Here is an 8,191-nt window from a genome sequence, read left to right as displayed (position 1 = left end):
ATTATGAACTAGGTACTAAAGAAACAAAGGCAATAACTGAAGATACAAAGGCAATAACAAAACAGCTCCTGTCCTCAAGAAGCTCACATTCTCCTTGAATTCGTGCCTCCCTTGAAATATTCTTTTTAAATAAGGTACAAATCTCCAGGAGTATTCTAGTTATCACATCATGTCTCAGTGATATCTATGACACCGAATTTTCCCTCTTCCATTAGGATCACTAGTTTATCTTGACTATTGCTCATATTTTGTGCATTTGTGTCTATACATGTTGACCTTGGATTTTATAGTCACCACTTTTCTTACAATTTGTCTTCTGTGAATTTCTGAGCATTGCTGTACTATTCTTTCTCCTACCTTGTAGTCATTTTCTGGTTGGGTAAATTTACATAGACTTTTTATTTCCTCTTCCTTTATTTTTTAGTTTAAAGCAAGTTAGATTTACACAATGCCTGACAAAGTATTATTGTCAGCCTCTTTTAGTTGTCCTCTATCCCTGGCCAAAAGACCCTTGCATCTGTATCCAAAACTTATTCTGAGTCACCAGTTGCTTCATCTACTATTTATTTCTAAGATCTTTCTTATGTGTGAAATGAAGGACTGAGACTGGATGAACTCTAAGATCCCTTCTGACTTTAAATCTATGACCTCTGACTTTGTGAACTTTTTGGTTTAATCACTACTTGTGAATCTAAAACATTCAGTTTCTTGCTCCAGACTTCACAATCCTTAGCGATGGTCCCTAGATTCCTTCTTCATTTAGACCCAATGTGAATTACCAGAAGTGGGGAGGAGTCTTCTGACTTGATAGGAATAATAAATTCTCCATGATATTCTGGATACTTGTCTAGGAAAAGAAAAGACCTCTCTACTGATATTGTCAAATAAAATGACCCCCATTTTACAGATGAGAAAGCAGAGACTCAGAGGTTAAGTGATTTACTCATGATCATGTATCTTGTTAGTGGTCGAGCTAGTTCTTGAACCCAGGTCTCCTGACAAGGTGCACCTTCCTAGAACACAAAACTCTCTTAAGAGTTGCTACCTTTAGTACTAACAACATAGCTTTAAGTCTTCTTTTTGAATTGCATGTTTTGTTTCCAACAAAATTTCTCATCCAAGTTACAAATTAAATCTTCAACTTTTAAGATAGGCTTGACCGTCAGCCAGCAATACTCTATTTTCTCTGCCTCATCTCCAGGCTTTTGTTTGTCCTTTCTGTTTGCCTCTAAGGAAGCAGAAATGTATGAAGGTTGTCTCGCCATGCCAGGATCCCTTTGAACATCTGTCCAGTCATCTGATCTTCCATTTCCTCCTCCCACTCACATAGCTCTCACAGAGATAGGACTTACCCAGGTTTGCACATATGGTTGATGTTCACAGCTTGAAAATGTCCAGGCTATTTAAGATTGATTTTCATTATAATGAAAGCTCTGGGTTGTGCCTTCAAGATGAAAGCAAGGTGCTAAAAATCCCCAGATTTCTAGGTCCTTAGATCATTGGAACATTAGTTCTCTCATGGCTGCTCTATTTTAGCTGAGGAGTATAGATCAATGAGCATATCTCAAAATTATTCACTGTAAATGTATAAAAGGTCCAAAGCGTCGTCCAGCTTTCTGGTTTAAAAATGATTTTTTCGAATTGTGTTTTCCATAGCCCTTGTGGCTCTTAGAGTAATCATTAAAGCTATCTTAATAGATTTGATCACATTGTATAAGCAGTGTTCCTGCATGGAAATACAGTTTTCTTTTTACATAGGAAAGGTTAGCTTGTCAATGAATTTTTCTTGTACAGCAAATGCTTTTCTGTTGTTATTCATCTTTCTTATGAACTAAAGTCCCCTTTGGTCAGCTTGGAGTGCTGAACACTGACCTAACCAGCAGTATCCTGCCAATCAACTACAAAAGGATATGGCAGTTCGTTAGAGGTTTTTGTATTTGGAGCCTTCTTCTGCCAAAGCCGGTCTGCTTAGTAGCAGACCCATCATAGCTGTATTGTAACAATAGTGAATCTTCCCTTCCTCCTCGCTGTTACTGACCATACCCTGAGTTCCACCCATTCCTGTTTGGAATTGTGTAGCCTGGAAAGATATGAAAGCCAGGACATCTCACATTGGTATTGTGCCTACATCTCACAGATGAGGCAGGAAATAAACCCTTTCCCCATACATAAGAATGCATTTTGCAATAATAGTCATCATAGCCTTGTCTCCCTATAGAAAGTTAAGATAAAAATGGTCTTCAACCATGGAAAGAGCACTTTTCTCAAAGATGGGGGCCAGCTGTTTTCTATATCCAATGAAGAATAATGAAGTTGACTTAAAAGAGTAATGCAGGGTGGTTAATCCTTGTGTCAAAAGACAGCAAGCATAGTCTGGCTTACTTTATAGGAATTTGACATTTCTCTTGATTCAAGTGGCAACTCGGTGTTATAGTGACTAAAGTATTGAACTTGGAGTCAGGAAGACCCAAGTTTCAACCCTGCTTCAGATACTTTACAGTGTGATAGCTAGAAAGTCACTTAACTCCCCTCAGCTTCCTCATCTATATAATGGGGATTTTAACAGTACTTATTTCATAAAGTTGTTGTGAAGATCAATTGAGGCAATAGAAGTGATTTACAAACATTAGAGTGCTGTATGTTAGCTATTATTACAGCATAAAATCTGGGAAAACTTTCTCTCTTAGTTCACTCACCATCTGCAAACACGAAGACTATAAAGTACCAGACACAAGATTTTATAAAGAAATGACAAAATAATCAGAGATTATATAATTCACCACAGAAAAATAACCATAATTCAATATGTGGCAGTGAACCAGCTTTTCTCAATTTTCTGTGATTAAGTAATCATGGGAAGGTAAAGGTCAGACATTAGGATCTTTGCTTTGACTAGGTAGGGTTACACCAAGAAACAAAAACGAAACTTGAATTCTTTAATGTCAAGCAAAAAGCAATAACCATAAAAGAGATGAGTGTTTTCTCTCTCCCTTCTAGTTTCTATCCTTTTGCATGTATTAGGTTTGGGAGATCAGCTGGTTGCTTTCTGTGCTGTCCTTGCTACAGGGCATGGCAGCTGATAGAAGGACCCAGCTTGGGAATGATCTCTAGGAGGCTAAATTGACTCATGGGTCTGGTTTGTTAATGACAGCAGGGTGCCAGGTGGGAGCTAAATGTCTGGGGGTCTTTGCCTACCTGTGTTGCTGATTTGTTGTTTGACCTGGGGAAAATTAATCACTCTTCTTCCTCTGAGTCCCAACACTTTTGGTTTCATAATATGTATTCTTTTTGGAATAACATTGTGCTGTCTTGGGTCTTGAGAATTATATCTCATCTTTCAGAAAACTTTTTTTCTCTGCTGAACTAAGACCCAATTTTACTTATTGCACAAAGTTTCCAATCCATTTTAACTTTGGTTCAACCATTAGAACTTCAAATCCCTCCTTAGCTTCAAAAAGTCCCCTGCTCATCTTTCCACTTATTTGTCCTTGACTTCAACCTAGCATAAACCTGGGATTGAGAGACAAAGGTCCTGGGTTTGAATTCTGGCTCTGGGACCTTTGGCAAGTTATTAGACCTTGGTTTTCTCCTCTGTAAAATGAGCTGGTTGGACAGATTAATTTGTAAGGTCCCTCCCTGACCTAAATTATGTGATCCAATGACCAGATTAACTGAACTCTCAAGTTCTTCTGAGGTCATCTCTTCTGCAGTAAGGAAGCACATCTTTAAATTCCCTGATGACATTGTTTATAGTCATAAAAGTCATCTTTTAGGATTATGATATGAATCATTTAGCAGGCAAGCCAGCTGCAACCTATTAGAGTCCTAGATTATCAGTATTTTTTTTTTTACTCCAAACATGTGTGACTGACATAGTTAGTCCTGTTCATTAAGTAAAACTTAAAAAAAAACACATTATCCTATGAATCCACATAAAATTGATCATCATGAAATCAGGGGTTTGTGCCTGAGCCAACAGCTGTCTGGGCTCAGTTTAAAAGCAGATGAATGGGACATTTCTAGGGAATAACTCTTGCCATGGCATTATGCGTTGAGTTGGGTTCTTCTCTGAGTCTTTGCTTTGGGTATTAATTTGCATCATAGGAGTTAGGAGGGATCTTTGGGTTCATCTATACAAAATGTTCCATTTTATAGATGAGGAAACTGACACTCCAGAGATGTTATGAGACTTGCCAAAAGTCACATAGGCAGTAAGTGGCAGAAATGGGAATTGAGTTAAAGTCTTGACTCCAGAGCCAACAATCTTTCCACTGTACTATAAATGCTTTGTGTGGTTTATCCTTCATTCTCACAGAGGATCATGACATTAGGAAGAAGATTTCATGACTGGCAAGTGGATTGGATTTAAGTGAGGGAAAGCAGCTCAAAGTCACCAACCTCACTTTCTTCTCCAGAGCCTGCCTCTCTGCTGGATGACTAGATTGTTTGCTGATTAAACACCTAACCCTTCAATTGCCTATTAGGCCCCAGAGCTGTGACCAGGGTTTTGTCAGTCCAGCCCTGAAACAACTGTTTCTTTGACTCTTGAGTGGAAAAGGTAACATAAAAAAGAATGTTTTTCCAAAGTTGCTAAGGAAAAGATGAATGGATGTTAGCAGGTAGCACCTGGCATTTCTTTGGGAAGACAGAAGATACCAATCACCTTGATTTCTTACCCTTGCATCTATAAGAAGAAATAGATTGATCTGAAATTACTTTAAACCTGAAGTCAATTAAATTGGTTTATATGTTTTAGCGTTTGGAAGTTCCTACTCCAACTGATTACCTCCTGTTGATACAGGCTATTAGTCATTCATTCCTTAGTGTCTGACATTTTGTTCCCTGAAAGGTATGGTTGCTAAATAATGGAAGAGTCTTGGAAACAAGAAATTAGAAAGTCTTACATTAGATGGCCCAAAGGACTTTGTGACCGGGAAAATATTGCCTGATGATAGTTAGAAAGGATAACAGAGTTTAAAAACATTAAATACAGCTTTACTTGTGCCACCAGCATCTTGAGCCAAATCACATAAGGTCAGGCACTCTTCTTCTAGAACTGCAAAAAAAAAATGGGAATCATTTTTATGCTTGAGTCAGGGAATATTTTTGGACATAATTAAGAGAGAGAGAACAGCATATTAAGAATCCCCAGACTTGGCTGCTTGAAAATAACAAATCTCATATGTGCAATTAGTTATTTAAAGTTTCTTCTAATTTAATGATCAAGTTTGGAATAGAAAATAACACTTCTGGGTGAAAGCAGGGCCTTAGTAGATGAAAGATGCAACAAACCCTGATTCAGAGAGAGAAGAGAGGGAAAACTGTTCTTACTTTAAAATTATTTCAAAAATACTTAAATTTCCTTATTACTTATATAAACAAAGCACTGTACTATTCTTATCTCTAACAACTCAGTTTCCTTTTATGTAAAATATGGGGGTAGACTCTGTTATTCTTCTAATTTTTTATCCTATGAATATCTGCATTGAAAACTAAATACAAATATCTACAAATTAATTTTGAAGGAGAGGGCACTGGTATAATGAAGATCGGTTTATTAACAATAGAACGGGACCTTGAGAGGGCTCAATGGAAGGGCAGAGTAGAGACAGAAACACTGTAGATAGACATACTGAAGGTATGGATGTGATATAGGTGGCTATGAGGCAGTGGGGAATGGTGGTATTTGAACACTTAAAGTCATAAGTCTAGGGGCTAGGGAAAAGCATATGGTAGGCAGAAGGCACAATTTATAACTTTCATTTGAACAGAAGAGGCAGAACATCAGAGAGATGTGGAATCAGAAAAGAAGGTGGGCAAGTCTTAACAAGAGTAAGGCATAATTTATCAACCTACATCCTCCCCTGATGACCATAGAGAGGCTCAGAGAATGTTGACTGGATTCACTACAGGAGATCTATGGGGGGACAAGTCCAAGAGTTGCCCAGGGTTAGAAGGTTTGGATGGTTCCAATATACAAACTATAGAGAACACACACATCTATGAGATCAAAGCTCTGGATAAGTTCTTTTCCAGCTAGATTAACAGCTTCCTAGGTCTTTTTAAAGTATTTTCCTTTGAATTATATATGTATCTCTGTGTACATATAGAGTTATATGCATCCAAAGACACAGATGCTTGCCTCCCCTTGAATTCTACTTCTGTGACTAATCATGGTGGGAAGTGATACTGAGCTCTCAAAGCTGATATGAGAGAGGCATACACCCTGGGAAGGTCCTGCCAAGTTTAATGACTTTGAATAAGGGTTCCAGGGACAGATTGTTTTGATTTCATTTGAGAACCATCTTGGCTAAGTTCAGATGGAATAGCCAATAAGTTAGTGAATTTTTCAGCTATAGTAATTCATGAAGACAGTCTCCTAAGGTATAGAGGGATAATGGTCTTCACTGGTAGTAGGAATGCCCACACCAGCAAGCTCATCACTCCTTAAAGTATTAAATTAGAGTCACTCGCTGCAGCAATTGGAACAAGGGCTACCTCTGTGAATTTGAAGAACTTCAAAGTGAGAAAGAGACACGATTAGTTCCTCCTGTCCGTCTCACGTGCTACAGTTGCTGGTGTTTCTTCCTCAAATAGGTGATGGTAGCATTTACACTAGACAAGGCAAAAGGAAAGAACTCTTGCACAAAACATACATCTCCAAAAAAGGATTCGTTACAAGGCATCCTTTACAGCTGCCTAAAGCTGGAAATGGGGTGCTGAGGTTTTCCCAATATGCATCCAAGTTGGGCAACTACTGCAAGATGACTTTACAGTTTTCTCTTTTGTACAAGAAAAGTTGCATTTTTGATGAATATTAGAGATACTGATTTCTTTTCAGGGGGTTCTAGGATGGTAACTGGTGGGCAGCGAGGTGTAATCGATCACTTTAACTTCCAAACCTTTGTTTTCGAATATCTGGGGGCAGTCATTTTGTTTTAAAACAACAAGAGGGTGGTATTGGAATATTTATTTATTTGCCAGAGGCGAGCTGATGAAAGGATAATGGAGGATGTCATCTCCGATCCTAAGGTGCTCTGGAGTGATGTGGGTCTAGATTGATAAATCTATCAAGGTGTAATTGGGGAAATGGGGGATGTCTTCTTGCTTAGTTTCAGGGGTAAAAACAAAAGAAAGCAAGAAGCAATTCAAACTACATAAGTTTACAGGATAACCAATCCTTATGAACACAGAGATACCCAGGCAAGTGGCTGTGTTGTTAGATGTGTATAATTCCATATGCATGCACAGGTATAGAATTTTGCATCTGAATTGTATGAATAATGCTAGGAAGATGGCTTTCACTTCTCTCAGAGTCAGGATCAAAGGCTTTGTAGTGATGCATGTGGATTTTCCCTTGTAAATGCTAACTCGAAATCTACAGGAGAAGGGAAATAAAGATAACAAAGATTCTAACAATGGACCTTCTTTATTGATATAACCATGTTTGTGTATATGTATCTATTTTCTATAAGACAATATCAATTTATTTAATTCCCCAGAGGAAGGATGGCACTTGCAGTTACAGAATTTTAAGAAGCAGTCTTATCCTTAAACATATAGCAGAAAGTGTCATATAAACCACAAATGAGATAGCACAAAATTAATTGTGGCAGTAACAGTCTAACAGGCCTTACAACAAGTGTATATGTGGGTATAATTTAGTCATTAAGCAATAATGCAGACAATTCTTCTCACCAGCAATGGCAGGGTTCTGGCATTGGAAGCTGATTCACTAAGAAGGTAAAAATGAAAAGAAGTTTTTTTTTTTTTCCCTTTTCTAATAATGAAACACCACATCATTATACTAGACTCCAGTCATCATTCTCAACTTCTCTCGTGGCTTGCCTCTCACTCACTACTTGATCCTTGAACTCTGCCCCTAGAACTGCTGTTTGCTCTGATATCTGAGCTTTTTTTCTTCTCTTTCCGCAAATCACATTTAGGCTGTCATTTCTACCCATGCTTCCTACCACTCCCTCCCCCTACTTTTTCCAAAATCCCCATGTGTTGTCCCCATTTGAATTTAAGCTACCTAAGTGTGGGTACATCTAGGTTATTTGTATTTATGTCCCCGATGGAAAGCACAGTGCTTGACATATAAAAAGTGTTTAATAAATGTCCATTATCTATCTATCTATCTATCTATCTATCTATCTATCTATCTATCTATCTATCTATCTATCTATCT

This window comes from Petaurus breviceps, unplaced genomic scaffold, assembly GCF_028583685.1.
Source record: "Petaurus breviceps papuanus isolate PSGF00001 unplaced genomic scaffold, PetGlider_PUasm1.0 178, whole genome shotgun sequence".
NCBI lineage: Eukaryota > Metazoa > Chordata > Mammalia > Diprotodontia > Petauridae > Petaurus > Petaurus breviceps.
Note: the sequence above shows the minus strand (reverse complement) of the source record.